At 48.2% G+C, this 11,252-nt stretch overlaps 1 protein-coding gene across 2 annotated transcripts in view; it reads left to right on the top strand.

Moving 5' to 3' along the window:
- The first annotated feature begins 10,634 nt into the window (after positions 1–10,634).
- The window catches only part of KLHL5 (kelch like family member 5), a 61,451-nt gene continuing 60,833 nt past the window's right edge, over positions 10,635–11,252 (top strand). The window contains exon 1 of one of the 2 annotated variants that reach the window (XM_084900866.1): positions 10,635–10,758. The gene's annotated coding sequence lies outside the window, so the exon portion shown is untranslated. The remainder of the gene's footprint in view (positions 10,759–11,252) is intronic. The other variant, XM_084900865.1, reaches the window with a different exon arrangement.

The following is an 11,252-nucleotide window of genomic DNA, read 5'->3' as shown; positions in this document are numbered from 1 at the left end:
CTCCAACCAACTGAGCCATCCAGCCAAGGCCTAAAAATAATAATAGCAAACACAAATACAGTTTTTCTGCGTGTACTACTGACATTTGGAGCTAGATAATTCTTGGTGGGTAAGGGACTGTCCTGTGCATGGAGGAGCGTTTAGCAGCAGATGTCAGGAACAACCCTGCCCTGGTTTTGACAACCACCACCACCACAACAAAACGTCTCAGACACCACTGGATGTCTCTGCGGAGGCAAAACACTCCCCATTGAGAAGCACTGTGCTGCACACTTCACCTACATTAAGTCATTTAATCCTCAAAACAACCTTAGGAAATAGTCACTATCATTGTTTCCATTCTACTGGCAGCAGACCAGCCCTGTTCTAGGTAATCTAATAGCCCGGAGAGTGGCTTTTAAAGACAATTTCTAATCTCAATCAGCCTAATTACTTCTAATTGCGTTACTTGCAGCTAAACCATCTACTTTGGCATCACAGTGAAGATTGGACCGACACATTTTGGGGGGGCGGGGCGGTGAGGATAATAAGTGTGTCAGTCTGGATGTGGAGGGGAGGGTTTGGGGAAGTTCCAATGTCCTCATTCATTTGGCTCTCGTTCGGCTAATGTTTCTTGAACACCTGCGCGATGGCAGACCGCCGTCGGCACCCGGAGATGAGGCAGCCAACGAGGCAGAGTCCCTGCACTCACATTCTAGCGGGAGTGTGCATTCCACTGACAGACCGTCATCAAAAGCTGACAATGGCTTATGTTCAGATGATGTTAAATGTTCGGGGGGAAAAAATAAGGCAAAGAAGGATGTGCTAACAGAGAGTCAGGCAGGACGCAGGCTGTGGTTTAAACAGGGATGTTAAAGAAGGCCTGCCTTGTGTGATTCTGTGTATGAGACTCGAGAGAAAAGGCAAAATTACAGGGTCAGAAACACGACGGTGATTTCCAGAGGGAGGGGTTGACTCCAAAAGACACAAGGAGCTGAAACCGGTTTGGCTCAGCGGTAGAGCATCGGTCTGCGGACTGAAAGGTCCCAGGTTCGATTCTGGTCAAGGGCATGTACCTTGGTTGCGGGCACATCCCCAGTAGGGGGTGTGCAAGAGGCAGCTGGTCGATGTTTCTCTCTCATCGACATTTCTGGCTCTTTATCTCTCTCCCTTCCTCTCTGTAAAAAAATCAATAAAATATATTAAAAAAGAAAAGACAAGGAAATTTTCAGGGAGACAAAAATTTATATTTTGATGATGGTAGTTTTTATGCAACTGTAAGCATTAGTCAAAACTCTAGAACTGCACATTAGATAGAATGGATTTTACTATAATTATGACTCAGTATACACAATTCTCTATACACAATTCTCTATACACAATTCTCTCTCTCTCTCTCTCTCTCTCTCTCTCTCTCTCTCTCTCTCTCTCTCTTTCTCTCTCTTACTCTCACTCTTTCTCGCTCTCGCTCTCACTCTCGGTCTTAGAAAGAGATTATTGAGGAAGGGGCTGGGGTGCTGTTTCTGAGGCTGGGAGTGCACCAGAGCTTGAACTTCAGTGAAGAGAATTCCAGAGGGAGCCTCAGGCCAGGTCAGCAGAGACTGCAGCGCTGCCCCTGCTCCCTGCAGTGGCCGAGGTGAGGTTGTTACAAAGGAACCCGGGGCACGAGGGCACACACAGGCCACGTCTTTAGCAGCCAGTTCAGCGGCCCAGAAAAGGCGGTCACCGTCGCTCAGACCACGGGCTGCGGTTCACTGAGCCGCCTCCTCTTCGATCAGGACCTTCTGGGGAGCGTCTGGTTTGATCTGCCACCACCGTGTTCAGAATGCTCACTGGGCAGAGTGATCCACTGAGGCCTTTGCATAGGGCCCTCTCCCGCACTGCCATCCCTCGCTGCTCTGCCTGCACTGTCCCCACCCCAAGCATCTGGGGTAAGAAGCGCAGAGTCTCTTTCACTAACAAAAGCCGCGGCACTGAGATGGTAGCCTACACAGGGAAGAGCCCCCGGGGGCCACTTTCCTTAGAAGGAATATGAGGCAGACTTATCTGCCCAGCCAGTTCACTCAGAGGCTGGGGGGAGGGATGGAAGTGGGGAGCAGGAAGGTAAGCCACCCTGGAATGGATTCCTGGGGCCACTGTAGTATTTCAGCCTCTGGGAACAAAGTTCCTAACAATTAATTTGGCCCAGACATGTGTTATCATGTTACTTCCATGTATAAAGACACAGAAAAGCACAATCAAAACATTCTTCATGCCCTAGCTCAGTGGTAGGCAAACTGAGGCTTGCAAGCTACATGCGGCTCTTTGGTCCCTTGAGTGTGGCTCTTCCACAAAATACCACGTGCAGGCACGCACATACACTGCAATTGAAACTTCATGCCCATGCGCAGAAGTTAGTTTTCGGCCTAGACAAGTATATTTTAAGGAAGTGGTGTTAGAACACTCAAGGGGCCAAAGATCCGCATGTGGCTCCTGAGCTGCATTTTGCAGACTGCTGCCCTAGCTGGTTTGGCTCAGAGGATAGAGCGTTGGCCTGTGGACTGAAGGGTCCCAGGTTCAAATCCGGTCAAGGGCACATGCCTGGGTTGCAGGAGGCAACTGATCGGTGATTCTCATCATTGATATTTCTATCTCTCTCCCTCTCCCTTCTCTGACATGAAAAAGAATATATATATTTTTAAAAACATTTTTTATTATACTAAAAATATAACATCCTGTCTCTAAGAAATCCAGTAAAACCCAACTCCTAGGAATCTAAAAGCATTCAGTGCAATAGGTCTAGTCCCAGATAAAAGAACTGGAGGCAACAAGAGGGCATTTCAATGTCACATTATGAATACATTCTCTTCCCTCCATCCCCAAGAAAATCAAGAACTTGCCAAAACCGGTTTGGCTCAGTGGATAGAGCATCGGTCTGCGACTGAAAGGTCCCAACCGAGGGCATGTACCTTGGTTGCAGGTACATCCCCAGTAGGGGGTGTGCAAGAGGCAGCTGATCGATGATTCTCTCTCATCCATGTTTCTGACTTTCTATCCCTCTCTCTTCCTCTCTGTAAAAAAATCAATAAAATATATATTTTTAAAAAAAATCAAGAACTAGTGTTACTTAGATGCAGAAGAGCCCTCTTGCTGTAACCTGTTCTTTTTATCTGATACTGGATCTATTAGACCTAATACTTTCAGACTCTAGCCATTGATTTTACTCAATTTCCTAAAGAGTCAAAAGTTATTACATGCTAGCAGCATACGAATGTTTCAATAGGGCTTTTTAGGGGTCTCTTTAGCATGTAACCTGTAAGTAATAGTGTTTCTTAATTTTTTTTTTTTTTTTTTTTGCGGTTGGAAAGGAAGAGAATAAAATGCTTGGATTTTTTTTTCCCTCTTTGTATTGCTTAGACTGTAAGCCATGGAGCTTACAGTGTAAGCCTCTGTGACTGTCTTCAAATGTGTTTAGTGCATGCCACCTCCAATTCACCCACTGCTTTTCTATCCCAGGTCAGCTGCTTGCTCCTCAGCCCCAATCTTTCCGCCACAATTCTGTGCTAAGTATAGTCACTGAATATAGAAAGCAAGTGTGAACACAGAGGGATGTGTGCTTTTAAAAAAGTGAACAAAATGGAGGAGGAAGAGGAAGCATAATGACCAATGAGAGCTTTTCAGTTTACATAGCTGCCTGATTCATCTTTGTTCATTCTCTCCCCTGTAACAAGCAGCACCGTGTCCTGTGCTGCAGGCTTCGTCGTGATACTTGGTCAATGTTGCTGAATGAATATTCTATAAGCAATCCACCAGCACAGTGGCAAACCTGAATGCTTAACCTTGTAGAACGGTGATAAACATTCTCTGAGAACATTAAAATAAAAGCCAGATTGAGTGGTTCGTGTCCTTTAGGCAGGAAGTAATATGTCAAATATGAAGATACACTCTGGAACATTTTTTTTAACTCGTAAGAAATCAGCATCAATAAGTAGTCTCACAATTTTTGTCTTCAAAAACCCAAACAAGTATGTTGAGATACTGGAAGATTTTTTTTTTTTAATACATGGAAATAAATACAGGCACTTCGTATTCATTCCTAGCCTTGTAACTTTATGGATTCCTAAACTAAGGATCTTCTAAAATTCCACAAAACAGGGAGTATAACGCAATAAATTAGAAGAAAGCTCCTTTTTCTAAAGCTTGGGGGGGGAGTGGGGGAATGGCCATACTGTAAGAGTTAGTTCCCAAGGCTTCACAGGTGAGGAGTGTTCATTCATTCATTCATTCATTCATCAAATGTTCATGAGTGCCTGGTGCCATAGACCTCTCAGCTAGTCAGGGACATAGATAAGTTAGCCATTCAGGTACCTGCTACAACACAGGGTGCCTGGGGTACTATGGGGCCCAGAGGAAGAACGTGCTCAGCCTGGAAGGTTCAGGATAGAGATTGCCAGAGGAAGTGACCCTCGAGCTGAGCCCTGAGGGATTTATACAGCAGAGATTGGAAAGGCGGGACACTCCAGATGGAGGAAACTTATGTAAAGGCATAATTATGAGAGAAATTATACATTCCAGACACTGCAAGTCGTCCAAAATGGAGAGAGAGAGAGAGAGAGAGAGAGAGAGAGAGAGAGAGAGAGAGATTTGATGGTAAAGAAACTTACAGCCGAAACCAGTCTGGCTCAGTGGATAGAGCGTTGGCCTGCGGACTGAAGGGTCCCAGGTTCGATTCTGGTCAAGGGCATGTACCTTGGTTGCAGGCACATCCCCAGTAAGGGGTGTGCAGGAGGCAGCTGATCGATGATTCTCCTTATCAATATTTCTAACTCTCTATCCTTCTTTCTTCCTCTCTGTGAAAAATCAATTTTTTATGTGTGTGTGTGTGTATATATATATATATATATATATATATATATATATATTTTTTTTTTTTTTTTTTTTTTTTTTTTTTTAAAGAAGCTTCCGACCTACAAAGCCCATGTGAAGATGTTTGAACTTTATCTGGAAGGCAGCAGAGAGTCACTGAAGTGTATTAAGCAGAGTCCTGGGGGACACACAGAATTAGGTTTGTATTCTAGAATGGTTAAGGAGACTGGCAAGAAGTGTTGGGAATCCATTCAACAAAAACCCTTTTTTCCAGTCAGAGCATGTGTGTCTCACTGACAGGAAGCCTGCTTGTGAGTGGATAGATGGAAACATGTGCATGAAAGCATGTGCTTTCCTTGCCCACGTCTCAGCACCAGTGCAGAGCAGCTCTTTGTTTGTGTGTAAGAAGTTGTCTTTGTCACTTATTCACCTTATCTCAGTTATGCAATTTTGGCATCCACAGTGACGGTCCCCCAAGAGCTGGGGTCAGCCCCCGCAAACCGGTGATCATTCACCACAGATCGAGAGCCCGAGCAGCGCAGGGCCCCACTGAGGGGTTACAGGCTGCAGGCAGTGTCAGGGGGCTCCGCCCAGGAGGCCCAGAGTTCTCCTACTGCTATGCTGCCTTCCACAGGCCACACTGCTCCCATTTGTGGGACCAAGCAGACCGTGTGTGTGTGTGTGTGTGTGTGTGTGTGTGTGTGTGTGTTGGCGGGGGGGGGGGGGGGTGGTAAGCCATCAGATCTCTGCTCAGGATGGGGTCTGACAGGGTGTGGCACGGTGGTTCGCCCTGGACTGTGGATGGACAGACCTGCTGGGCCCATCCTGGTTCTGCCTCTGACTTTCTGGGTGGCTTTAGGCAAGTTACTTCTTGCCCCTCGGTCTGTCTGTTTCCTGGTTAGCACTGCTAGTGAGGTCTTCCAAGAGCACCTGCTGACTCAGACAGGTGCCAAGTTTGCCTCTCGCGACCATGGCTCTGTGCTTCGAAGGCACTGTGTGCCTGCTGCGGGGGCCATCGCTCTCCACAGAGCCGCACTCTCCCCGTGCTCCCTTCTTAAAACTGGGGTGTCCTCCAGCAAGGTCCCCTCAGGCTGGCAGCGCCTGGCTCTGCTGCGCCTGCTCCCAAGCACTGCCAGGCCTTGTGCCCTGCCAGGGGCTTCCCGTAAGGCCTTAGAAAAGGTTCCCATTCCTGGGATCTCGGTGGCCTGTTATTGTGGACAGAATTTATTTTAGACATAATTGTCTTTTCAGAACGTAAGGTTGTTCTCACGGAGATGCTCTGGGGACTAAGAGGAGTGACCTGACCGTGCCTTGGAGCTGCCTTCCCTCCCTGTGTAAGGAGGGTCCCCCCTGGACAAGGGGCATGGGTCGGTCCCTGTGATTGGGCTGGGACTATGAACTCAGAAGTGGACAGAAGTACAAATGCGGCTTTCAGCCTTGGTTGTGGTTGGGACAAGCTTGACGGCTCCCACGTGGAAGACAGAAAAGTGACTCACCATGTGGAGCAAGAGGGGGAGCCAGGAGGGAAGGAATCTGGGCAGATCGCCTGCAATTTACACCTGCCCTGTGGGGACTGCGGTGCTTTTCCTGGAGGAATGAGAACTGTGGGAGAACAGCTGGACAAAGGAATGGAGTGATGGCTGTCCCTTCCATTTTCCATACTAATTTCATTTTTAATCTCCTTTAGATTTTAGTAACATTTTCAGGTCACTCCTCTAGACATTTTGAAAATGTCTAGATTGGCTTGGCTGTGGCAAAGGAAGCCAAGGAAACTTTTTTTTTTTTTTTTTTAACCACGTTAAAAGGGGAAACAAGTTTCCCTGGGAACCAAAAGAAATCAGAGTGAGAATCTGAGGTGAACTTCAAGGGGACAAATGTTGGGTTGGATTTACTCGGCCACCTGTTTCACCCATCTGGAAATTTTCCTTCCAGGGGTGTGATCTGCTCACACCTTTTAAAGCTCTGTATTTTAACAGAAGGCTGTTTTGTGTTAAACTATGGCTAGCGGCCCTAGCTTTTTTGACTCAATGGGTAGAATGTTGGCCTGCAGACTGAAGGGTTCCAGGTTCGATTCCAGGCAAGGGCACATGCCCAGGTTTTGGGCTCGATCCCCAGTAGGGGGCACGCAGGAGGCATCCGGTCGATGATTCTCTCTCATCATTGATGTTTCTGTTTCTCCCTCCTCTTCCTCTATGAAATAAATTAAAAAATTTTTAATATATATATATTTTTAAAAATACATGGATAGCAGCAGTACTGTTAAAAGTAATCCTAAATCCTGGGATCCAGATTTTGACCATAGATACTGTACATAATTATAGTTGAGCTTTTTTTTTTTTTTAATATATTTTATTGATTTTTCACAGAGAGGAAGGGAGAGAGATAGAGAGTTAGAAACATCAATGAGAGAGAGTCATTGATCAGCTGCCTCTTGCACACCCCCTACTGGGGATATGCCCGCAACCAAGGTACATGCCCTTGACCGGAATCAAACCTGGGACCCTTCAGTCCCCAAGCTAACGCTCTATCCATTGAGCCAAACCGGTTTCGGCTATAGTTGAGCCTTTAATCCTCCCCACCTAGCCAAACCATTTCTTTATTTAGGGCACCTACACATAAGGATCAAGTTCTGTTTGCAGTCAGTACCAGTACTACACTTCAACCAGATGAAAAATTGTTAAGCTCACCATTGTGATTATTATCAACTCAAATCATCTGAGAACTCACAGAGGACATAGTATTAGCAATTAGCACCACCTGTAAAGTTACCAGTAATTCAATTTTAGGTTCATTTATTCCACTTCTGATTACTGCTGGACTGTTTCTTCTCAGGGGGAAAAAAACACAAAAAACATTAAGGCTTGGGCAGCATTTATTGATCCATTATTCCTCTCTGATTCTATGGATTCATTTATGGGCCAACTTGTAAAATCTCAGCATAAATTCTTAGCCTTGAATGCTGCTTCAATGTGTTGCCAGAATGAAAGATTAAAAACAACCATTTCAAATTCTAATTTTAAAACGGGCTGTATCTTAAGTCTCATTCATATGTCTAAATCATGTGACTTCGTTATAAGATAACTGTATAAAAGCCCTTTAGCCAATACAAAAAGAAATACGAGCTATCTTTCCTAGGTGAAGTCATTCATTCATTCAAAAAATACTTGTTGAGTATCTACCAATAGCAGACACCGGTAAGTAATAGACACTGGAGATGTAACAGCGAACTAAACGGACACATTTCTTTTCTCATGGAGCTTACATTCCAGTGGGACAGCGATAAACAGATATATGTCAGATGGTGGTAAGTGCTGAGAAATGGGGAGAGGGGTGTTGCAGGTTTACAGAGGACAGGCAGGAAAGGTGACATGAAGGAAAAGGGAAACAGCCAGGTGAATAGCTAAGAGCCTTCCAGACCGAGGGACAAGCAAAAGCTTGACTGGCAAGTGCTTAGTGTGCTTGGCAGAGAGGAAGGAGTCCGGTGGGTGAGCTGAGGCCAGCGGCACGGGACCAGATTACAGGGGATGGTTTATTTGATTTGCTTTTATTGGGGTGATGGAGCAAATAAACTTAAAATATCCATGAGTCAATCAAAGATAATAGATTTTAGGACCGTACAAAAACACGTGTAATGTGAAGAAGGAATGGGTGTATGGGAAATCCTATTTCTTAAATTAGAATTCATTTTTACTGCAGTTGTAATCTGATTTGATCATAATGCTTTCCTAGTCTTTCTCACTATAAAACCAAAAGAAAACAATTAAAATTCCAAAAGAGAACAATAAATGGGGCAAAGAGGTGGCCATGAGAAGAACGTCTTGTGCTGTTAATGTACACACACAAATGTTAACAACAGGAAGTCAAATGAGGGCTGAAAAGTAGTAACAAATTCCAAAAATTTAGGCTATGGACTTAGAGAACTGTCTTTTGTACTCAAAGACAATACTACTGAAGTAATGTTTATCTATTTGTGCAATTGATTGCAAAGGAGAGGGTTGCTGTCGCTTCCATGTGGCTCTAATTTTTAAAAAATTGCCCTAACTGGTTTGGCTCAGTGGATAGAATGTCGGTCCACAAACTGAAGAGTCCCAGATTCAATTCCTGTCAAGGGCATGTACCTTGATTACAAGTTTGATCTCTGGTCAGGGCACATGCAGAAGGCAACCAATCAATGTATCTCCCTTATATAGATGTTTCTATGTCTCTTTCCCTCCCTTCCACTCTCTCTAAAAACTTAAGATGTGAAAATATCCTCCGGTGAGAGTCAACAACAACAACAAATGTACCCTGTGCTTCTGTAGAGTCCTCAGTGGTAGATTATCTGACGTTTCACCTTCCTGATTCTGACAGTTTTAAATCCGCCCTTCCGCTTTCCTTTGATCTAGCAGTCTGATTCAATGCTTCATTGTTTTACATTGTTGTTTTTTTCTAACCACTTCCCCAAGAGGGAGTGTACAAAATAGATCCCTAAAATAAATCTCCCAGCCTCCCCTAAATTGCTGCCACAATTTGGCTTTTATTCTGATAGTGACTTGATCCATCAGGCTTCTGGATCACACACCACTTGCTTGCATCGGATTTTCATTACGAAGACATACTGGCAATGTCCCGGGCAAATGTCATTTGGGCTGGCGGTGGGGAATGACCACATTCAACCCTTGGGGACAGCATACAGCTAGGTGGATGTTTACCCATCAGTCTGAGACAAGCCAAGGAAACCCCAGTCCTCCTTTATCCACCCTGAGCTCCAGAGGGGAAAGTACCTTAGCTGTTTTGCTTAAGTCTGATTCTGAGTGAACAAACACAAAGTGCTTTAGACTTGTGCTTGGCATATAGGCGCTGGGTACATTAGTTATTGCTGTTCTCAGCATCTGGTATACTGTGTATAGGAGTTTGACATATGGTGGCTAAAAAGATTTCATAAGGAAGCTACTTTTGTGGAATTCCTATGAACCGGCCCCTGGAAAACAAAGATTATGGGGCAGCGTGCAGAAATCATCACCCCTGTGGCACACAAACATATCCGGGGCACCCTCAGGGCCAGATGGTTGCAAGAAAAGGGTTGCAGAGGCTGGGAAAGAGGAGACTCTCTTGGTGAGTTTGCCCAAAACTCCGGGACAATACAGCCCTGTTCTCCAAGGACGCAAACCACAGGCCCGTTGTTGTCTGATCGCCTTCCAGCCCTGCAGAGGGACCTCTCCCCAAACTTCCACGCCCGGGAACGCCCCGCTCCCGGTTTCAAGGGGCGGGAACAACCGGAATCTTTGTCGGGTCTGCCACCCCCGGAGGCCCCCCCCCGCCCCGCCCCAGAGCAGAGCCCCGCCCAGACTGACGTCCCCTTCCCAGGGGAGCTTCCAAACCTCAGCCCGCAGCTCCCCCCGTCGTCCCCCCCCCCGCTTCTCCCCTTTTCCCTTCCTTTCCTCCCCCCGGCCCCGGCCGTCTGCCGGGGGGACTAGAAACCGCCAACCCCGAGGCGGCGGCGGTATCCCGGGGCCCAGCGCCGGCGATGAGGGGGCGGGGCCTGTGTGGGCGGGGCCTGGCGGGAGGGGAGGGGCGGGGCCTGCGTGCGGGGGGGCGGGGCCGGGCGGGAGGGGGCGGGGCGGGAGCCGCGCGCTCGGCGCCGGGACTGACTGACGGCTCATCGGTCCCGACTCCCACTCGCTCGCCCTCCCGCCCCCTCGGAATTGCCCCGAAGAGTTGGTTGCCCCCCAAGACTCGGTGCAGATTGACGGAGAGGGAGTGGCCCGCCCCAGCCCGGCGGCGGGCGCCGGGGGTGAGGCTGCCAGGAAGGGGCTGGGGGCGCCTGAGGGGCCGAGCATCCCTGTCCCCCGCCCGACGGCCCCCGCCCCCGCCCCCCGCCGGCCCTCCTCCTCCTCCTCCCGCCCCGCCGCCCCGCCCCGCCGTGACCCCCGGCCGCCTCGGGAGCCCGACGAGGTAAGTGCGACTTCCTCCTCGCAGCCGGTCCCCACGCGATCTTCCCCGCCCCCCATCCCCCACCCCGTCCTCGGCGGCGCGAGTCCCGCGGGGCCCTCCGTCCGCCCCGCGAGGCAGGCCGCCAGGCGGGGGCCTCCCCGAACCGCGGCCGGGCTCGAACCCCGGGCCCGGGGCGTCCCGGCCGCCCTGAATTGTGCGAAGTTGTGGCGGCGGCGCCTGTCCGGGGTCGTTGCTCCTCCCCCCCGGGCTGCTCTGCTAATGAACCGGGGACCGTTTCAGACCCCCGCCCCCTTGTTCCCCGCAGACTATCGGACTCTAAGTTTTGGTTTTAAGTCATTGCCTCACCCCACAGTGTGGGGAACCAGGAAGGGATGTTATTTCTCTGAACACTGGCGTGTCTGGTGGAAACTTTATTCCTTGGAAGCATTTCCGTGCCTACTTCGGGATCAGAAGCTAAGGGAGAAAGTTTGCTGTGTCCCAGAGGAAAGCGCTAC

The sequence above is a fragment of the Pipistrellus hanaki genome, assembly GCF_964339955.1.
Source record: "Pipistrellus hanaki genome assembly, chromosome: 1".
NCBI classification, from domain to species: domain Eukaryota; kingdom Metazoa; phylum Chordata; class Mammalia; order Chiroptera; family Vespertilionidae; genus Pipistrellus; species Pipistrellus hanaki.
Note: the sequence above shows the minus strand (reverse complement) of the source record. Positions and strands in the feature narration are given on the sequence as shown.